The 8,405-nt window shown below is 37.7% G+C and overlaps 2 pseudogenes; both read right to left on the reverse strand.

Annotated features, from left to right (window-relative positions):
• Positions 1 to 5,584, reverse strand: part of LOC150004769 (RNA-binding protein Raly pseudogene) — a 74,647-nt pseudogene extending 69,063 nt beyond the window's left edge.
• Positions 5,585 to 5,626: 42 nt separating this feature from the next.
• Positions 5,627 to 6,174, reverse strand: LOC150004770 (large ribosomal subunit protein eL21 pseudogene; annotated as a pseudogene).
• Between the last annotated feature and the right edge of the window lie 2,231 nt (positions 6,175 to 8,405).

Raw genomic sequence — 8,405 nt, forward strand, 5'->3', positions numbered from 1 at the left:
TAAGTGCCCATCGGTAAACAAGTGGATCAAAAAACTGATACATTTACACAATGGAATACTAACAAAACAGAAAGAAAGAACTCCTACCTCTGGTGACAGCGTGAATGGAACTGTAGAATATTATGCTAAGTGAAATATCCCAGGCTGTGGAAGACAAATGCCATATGATCTCACCTATAAGAGGAACATAATGAACAAAACAAACAAATGAGCAAAATAGGACCAGAGGCATGGAAACAAGAAATAGACTGACAGTGGCAGAGGGGTGGGGGGAGGGGAAGAATGAGGAAAAAGAGGGTACGGGACTAGTCTAGGAACAAGTATAAAGGATCCATGGATATGGACAAAAGGGTAGGGATTGACTGTGGGAGTTGGGGCTTGGTGGGGCAGGGGAGAACAATGGGGGAATATTGGCACAACTCTCATAGAACAACAACAACAAATAAATAAGTAAGTAGATAGATAGATAGATAACCATTGATAAAGATGAGGGCAGGGTTAACAAAAACTAACAAGGGATGGTGAAGCACCTCAAGTTCAGCAATGTAGAAAGTATACCACCCTTTAGGCCTGAAGGCACAAGAAGGAGTTTCTACTGGAACGTGGTGAGAACTGCAGTTTTGAGATGAAGTGGCCTGGAATGTACTTGGCCTTTTTTGTAGGAATACAACCACTGCCAACTTGTGGGAAAAGAGTCAAGGGAATAAATACCCTGATTGCTCTCTCTTTGTTTCCTCTGATTTTTATGGTGTTGCCCACTGACTGAATCCAAAAGGAAGCCAAAGGGCAAGAGAGACTTGTTCCATAAAGCCCACCCAGAACATAAAATAGGGTCAATGATGGAGAATATTCAGCAGAGTTTCTTTCAAGGATATCCAAGAACTTCAAGTATAATCCAATTATTTTCTAGAAAAATCTCTAATAAGAACTATTCATCAAACATATAGGGATTTGAATAAAGATGTTAAATTTTAAAGAGCTTGAGCGACTTGAAAATAATTGCCTCACTTATCTTAATACCTGCCCTTCCCTCAACCAATATGTAATCAACAGTCTATGAAGAAATGTTGCTAAACAATGGTTGACAGTAGCTCAAGCCTGGAGATATAAGCAGACTAGGGTTTGATTTTTGGTTATGTCCTTTTCTCACTGGGTGACCTTGGGCAAGTTACTTAACCTCTCTGAGTTTCTGTTTACCTATCTACAAAATAGGTGTGATAATATCTGCTTCCAAGAATGGTTATGTACCTAAGAGAATTAAATGAAAGATGCATATGAAAGTGCCTGGTTGGAACTCAATACATGTTGATTGAATTTGAATCACAAATTCCAAATTAGTGGTTTCACAATTCATGAGGTAAGGCCACAGTTAGAATTAAAAGTGAGTTTTCAAAAAGAAAAGAGAATCTGTGTTTGGACTTTTAATGTCATCTATCACTCAATTATGATAATATGATCAGCAAACTGTTCTCTATTGATGGATTTTCACCACATTTCGATTGCAAATGTGAAACCCTACCATAACTCAGCTCTTATTAGGAATTCAATTAGTTTCTTAATTATCAGATAAGGTGAAAAAAAAAAAAAGGCAAGTCCTTTGGTACAGGATGCTAGTTACATCAAGAGTTTGTGCTTTACCCATTCAAAATTGAGCATCCTTGATGAATATTAGCTATAGGTAAGCCTTAGGTGCATATTTTTGCAGCCTCTCTCAAACATGTTGCCATGGTAATGCTGACAGTCACAAATTCTTTTTTAATTTTTTAAAATTCTCACCTGAAGACATCTTTTTATTGCGAGAGAGAGAGAGACAGAGAGACAGAGAGACAGAGAGACAGAGAGACAGAGAGACAGAGAGGAAGGGAGAGAAACATCAATCGGTTGCTTCCTGTATGCACCCGGGCTGGAAATCATGTGCCTGCACTGTATATAGAACCCCTAGTCCAGGCAGGTGCCCTAACTAAGAATCTAACCCACAGCCCTTCGGTTACAGAAGGGCACTCCAACCAACTGAGCCACTCTGGGCAGGGCAGTCACAAATTCTTAATAGAAACTACTGAGGGTCTGGGGAAAAAATAACTATTGCAGATAGAGTTTAACTCAGAAATATTTTAATTCCTGTGATATTAGCTGGGTTTCCTTTTCAGTTGCAAGCTCAGAATTCATTATTTTAAACATTTACCAATTTTGGCAATCTTTGTTTCTATTACTCCACTTGTTTCTATCTTCATTAATTTATTTCTTCAGTGTCCTATAGTTTTCTTGAGTACAGGTTTTTTACCTCCTTGGTTAAATTTATTCCTAGATACTTTATTTTTGTTATTGTCATTGCAGTAGTAAATGGGATTGTTTTCTTAGTTTCTCTTTTTGGTAGTTCATTACTGGTGTATAAAAATGTATCTATTTCTGAATATTGACTGTATCCCACTACTTTGCCAAATGCACTTACAAGGTCGGAATGTTTTTGGTGGACCCTGTAGGGCTTTCTGTGTACACTCTCAGATCATCTGCAAATAATGACAGTTTTACTTCTTCATTTCCAATTTGGAAGCCATTTATTTCTTCTTCTTGTCTGATTGCTGTGGGTAAGAGCTTCAGCACTATGTTGAATAAGAGTAGTGAAACCAGACACTCTTAACTTATTCCTAATTTTAAGGGAAATGCTTTTAGTTTTTGCCCATGAGTATTATGTTGGTAATAGGTTTTTGTATATAGCCTTTATTATGTTGAGATATGTTCCCTCTATGCCCACTTTGTTGAGTGTTTTTATCATAAATGGGTGCTGGACTTTATCAAGTACTTTTTCTGCATCTATTGATATGATCGTGTAATTTTTGTCTTTCATTTTGTTTATGTGATGTATAACATCTATTGATTTGTGAATATTGTACCATCCTTACAGGCCAGGAATAAATCCTACTTGATCATGGTTTATGATATTTTTAATGTATTGCTGGATCCAGGTTGCTAACATTTTGTTGAGGATTTTAGTCTCTATGTTCATCAGGGATATTGGTCTATAATTTTCTTTCTTTGCTATGTCTTTACCTGGTTTTGGGATTAGGATAACATTGGCCTTGTGAAAAGAGTTTGGAAGTCTTCCCTCTTTTTGAATTTTTTGGACTAATTTGAAAAGAGTAGGAATTAATTCTTGTTTGGATGATTGGTAATATTTGCCTGTGAAGCTATCTGTTTCAGGAATTTTGTTTGCTGGGAGATTTTTGATTACTGTTTCAATTTCATTAGTTGCTATTGGTCTATTCAGATTTTCTGCTTCTTCCTGATTCAGTTTTAGAAGATGGTTTCTAGAAATGTATCCATTTTACCTAGGTTGTACACTCTTGGCATATAGTTTTCATAGTAATTTCTTACAACCCTTTGTATTTTTGTGGTATTGGTTTTTACTTCTTTTTCACTTCCCGTTTTATTTGTTTGGGTCCTATCTCTTTTTTTCTTGATTAGTCTGGTAAAAGTTCATCAGTTTTGTATCTTTTCCAAGAACAGCTCATGGATTCATTGATTTTTTGAATTATTTTTTTATTCTCTGTGTCATTTATTTCTGCTCTGATCTTGATTATTTCCTTTCTTCTACTCACTCTGGCTTTGTTTGTTGTTGTTTTTCTAGTTCTTTAGGTGTAGGGTTAGGTTGTTTATTTGAGATTTTTCTATCTTCTTTAAGTAGTCCTGTAATGTTATGAACTTCCCTCTCAGGACTGCTTTAGTTGTGTCCCATACATTGTGGGTTGTGTGTGTTTATCTTCACTTGTTTCCAGTTACTTTTTTATTTGTCCCTTCATGTCATTGTTGACTGATTCATTATTTAATAATATGTATATTAATGTTTTTGAGTGTTTTTAATTGAGGTTGATTTCTGGTTTCAAGCCATTGTGATCTGAGCAGATGCTTGAGATGATTTTATTTTTCTTGAATTTATTATTACTTATTTTGTGTCCTACCATGTGGTCTCCTTTTGAGAATGATTCATGTGCACTTGAGAAGAATGTGTATTCTGTTGCTTTGGGATGAAGTGCTCTGTAAATGTCAATTAAATCCATTTGACCTAGTGTGTCATTTAAGGTAGCTGTTTTCTTGTTGTTTTTTTGTCTGGAAGATCTATCCATTGGTGACAGTAAGGTGTTAAAATCCCTTATAATGACTGTATTGCTATCGATCTCTTCCTTAAAGTCTTCCAAGTGTTCTTTATATATTTAGGTGCTCCTATATTGGGTACATATGTGTTTATAAGGGTTATATTCTCTTGTGAATTGATACCTTTAGTATTATGTAGTGACCTTTTGTTTCTCTTATTATGGACTTTGTTTTGAAGTCTATTTTGTCAGTGGTAAGTATTGCTACAGCAACTTTTTCTTCCATCTCTACTTGCATGGAATATTTTTTTCATCCCTTCACTTTTAGCCTGTGTAAATCTTTGGTTCTCAGGTGGGTCTCTTATAGACAACAAATATACAGGTCATTTATTTTTATCCATTCAGCTACTCTATGTCTTTTGTTTGAAGCATTTAATCCATTTGCATTTAAGGTTATTATTGATAGGTACTTATTCATTGTCAGTTTTCCCTTTTAACCTGTGTTCCTCTCTCTCCTGCTTCTCAAAGCAGTCCCTTTAACATCTCTAGCAATGCTAGTTTGGTAGAAATGTACTCCTTAACCGCCCCCCCCCCAACCTTTTTTTCCTCAGGGATGCTCTTTGTCTTCTATTTTAAATGAAAGTCTTGCTGGATATAGTAGTCTTGGTTGTAGGTCCTTGCTTCTTATTACTTTGAATACTTCACACCACTCTCTTCTGGCCTTTAGTGTGTTTGTAGAGATATCAGCTGACAGGCTATTGGAGCACCCTTGTAGGTAACTAACTTTTTCTCTCTTGCTGCATTTAAGATTCTCTCATTATCTTTAAACTTTGTCATTATATTTTATTTTTTAAGTATATTTTATTGATTATATTGTTACAATAGTTTCATTTTTCCCTCTTTGCTCCCCTCCGCCCAGCACCCCCCAACAATACCCCCCCCAAGGTCCATGCCCATGGGTCGTACATACAAGCTCTCCTGCCTCACCCTTTTATATATTTTTCTTCTTCTTTTTTTAAAAACAAACAAATAAATAATTAATTATTTTAACAATAAAAAATAACGATCTCTCCCTCTCAGACTTAAGACCCTTTATAATCTTATAAAGGACAATGGGTGAAGGTCTTGAGCTCCTCTAGATGCTTCAAGCTGGACATGGTCATCATCCTACGTACCTTTGGGTCCAGAAATCCCTAATAAGAGTTGGGGTGTGGAGGGGAGGGTGGCCTTCCCACATGGGGAAGGATCGTCCAGACTCCAGGTCAGCTGGCTGTCCCTGGACAATGGCATGCATGATTTAGCAGGCTGGCATCCTTGTTGTATTCTGGAGGCAAGAGATTTGGCAACAGGGTTAAAGGACATCATTCAATCCATAACCACGAGATGACAAAAGACAGGTATTAATTTTTCAATGTCCCACATTAGGGAAAAGAAGGGCTTCTTTGGAGGAAGGTGTCCCAGGTACATCTCACCTGTGCAAAACCCTTTTTGCCCATTATACTTATTTTTTTTTTCTTTTTAATGTTTTTATCAGTACAGAAATCTTTTATTATTTTTTCACACTTATCATGCCATGAATTCATAGGGAATAGGTTCCAGCAGCTCAGGCTCCTTTCCATTAGTTCTCACAAAGTGTGCTTCTCTGGGTAGAGCAGGCTGACGCTTCAGTTGAACCCAGGTACCTTTCGTTTTGGCTTCCTTCTTTTTCTGATCATTTTCCTTCACACGTTTCAGGAAGCTTTCTCGACTCTTTGAGTGTTTAATATGCTCAATACGTACATTAATTCTCTTGGCAAGAATCTTGCCCTTAACTTGCTTGTCTACAACTATGCCCACTGCATGCTGGGTGACATTGTAGACTCTTCCAGTTTTGCCATGGTAACATTTGTGGGGCATTCCTTTCTGAACAGTGCCCATTCCCTTAATGTCTACAATATCACCTTTCTTGTAGATTCGCATGTATGTAGCCAAAGGAACAACTCCATGTTTTCTAAAAGGCCTAGAGAACGTATAGCGGATACCTCTCCTCTTTCCCTTTGTGTTAGTCATTTTGGCGAATTACTGAAAGATGGCGGTTCCGGCCGAAAAGAAGTATACTTAGTTTTGACTGAGGGAAATATTTTAGGTTTCCCCCTCTTAGGCCTCTGGGCTCTTTCTGTCCAAGCCTTTAGGACAGAAAAGAGAAATCAGTTTTAAAGTGAAGCCTACAGATCACCCCATTCTTCACCAACCCAGCCACTTAGTTCAGTCAAACCATTGAGTCTCAGGAGGCAGTGCTGCAGACAGGATTAAGTGAGGCCTATATGTACAGACAATCACTCAGGCAATGAGATTGTAGGCTTATGCCCTTTGAAAACAGAAAACACATGTTAATTTATGTAACATAACCCACATACAAGTCTCTAAATCTGTAGGACTGTCTTATCGGAAAGACATCCAGTTGCAAGGCATTTGACATTCTTCTTGCCTGTAAATTAAACATCCTTGATAATGCCAGAGACATAGTTTTAACTTTCAAATGAAAACAAATTTTAAACGAAAAGAAACCTTAAAGATGGTTAACTGCACTACTTTACAGTCCACCACTGAGCATTGTGATTTTCCTTGAATCGCGATTTTTCTCCCCAGGATTATCCTCCTTGTCATTAAAGGGACTGCATTAAGTCCATTTTTAATTTATCCTGTTCATTTGCATAAGCACAAGAGAAGAAAATGATCACTTATGATCTTTAGTTCTGCTTTGCTGGAACTTACGCAAGGAACATTTAGGTGACCTTTTCAGTCTGCCCTTCAAGGCCCAGAAGCAGAACCACATACCTGGTATTCAGCCTTGCCTGTAAACACCTGTCTTTTCCAAGTCGTTCTGGTTTTCCATTGTGCCTTAAGTTTCCATCTAGCCATCTTTCAGGAAAACAACCTTCATTCCTTCCCTGGAAAGATTGCCATGGACCGCTCATCCATCCAAGGTACCAGGCCTTTAATCTCGTGGACTTTTATTACCTTTGAAAGTCAATCCCAGTTCCTCAGGGCTTTTTGGTAACAACCAAAGCCCAAGCATGTCTCCTTCAGGCATGACATTCCAGTCAAAGTCTTAGTCAATAAAATCTCTATCAACAACTGGTATTATTAGGTTTATGCAAAGAAACTTATGTCATTACTTACTTGTTTAGAATGCCAGGTTCTGGAGGGATCAGAAAGGGAGAAAAATATACAGTGTGAAGGAAAATCCTTGTCCTTCTAATATTCACTGAACTTGCATTTCCATTCTTTATATTTTCATTTTTTCCCCCACTAAAATTTTTTTTGTTTTTCTATTACAGTTGTCCCACTGTTTTTCCCCTCTTGCTTCCCTGCACCCTGCCCCCCTTCTCCCACATTTAGTCCTCACCCAGTTGTCCATGTCCATGGATCATTTATACATGTTCTTTGACTAGACCCTTCCCCTTCTTACCCCCTTCTCTCCCTACCATCTACCCCTTTGTTACTGTTAGTTTATTCCTTGTTTACATACCTCTGGTTCAATTTTGCTCATTTGTTTGTGTTGTTCATTAGTTTCCCATTATAGGTGATAGCATAAGGTATTTTTCTTTCGTTGCCTGGCTTATTTCGCTAAGCATAATTCTCTCTAGTTCCATCCATGTTGTTGTAAATGGTAAAAGTTACTTCTTTCTTTCAGTACTTATTCATTGTCATTTTCCCCCTTTGTACCCATGTTCCTCTCTGTTTCTTCATCTTCTTAAAGCAGACCCTTTAGCATCTCTTGCAATGCTGGTTTGGTGGAGATGTATTCTTTAGCCTTCTTTTGTCTTGGAAACTCCTTATTTCACCTTCCATTTTGAATGAGAGCCTTGCTGGGTAGAGTATTCTTGGTTGTAGGCCTTTGTTCTTCATTGCTTGGAATATTTTTTTGCCATTCCCTTCTGGCTTGTAGTGTTTCTGCTGAGAAATCTGATGATAGCCTTATTGGAGCTCCCTTGTATGTTATTAGTTGTTTCTCTCTTGCTGCTTTTAGGATTCTCTCTTTGTCTTTGAATGTTGCCATTTTAATTATGATGTGTCTTGAAGTGGGGCTGTTGAGGTTCATCTTCATTGGGACCCTCTGTGCTTCCTGGACTTGCGTGACTCTTTCTCTCCTCATGTTAGGGAAGTTTTCTGTCATTAGTTTTTCAAAGAGGTTTTCTATCCCTTGCTCTTCTTCTTCTCCTTCTGGAATTCCTATGATACAGATATTATTACATTTCATGTTGTCCTGCAGCTGTCTTAGAGCCTCTTCAGTCTTGTTCAGCCTTTTTTCATTTTGTTGCACTGTCTGGGAGT

The sequence above is a fragment of the Furipterus horrens genome, unplaced genomic scaffold (genome assembly GCF_987537825.1).
Source record: "Furipterus horrens unplaced genomic scaffold, mFurHor1.1.pri manual_scaffold_7, whole genome shotgun sequence".
Lineage (NCBI taxonomy): Eukaryota > Metazoa > Chordata > Mammalia > Chiroptera > Furipteridae > Furipterus > Furipterus horrens.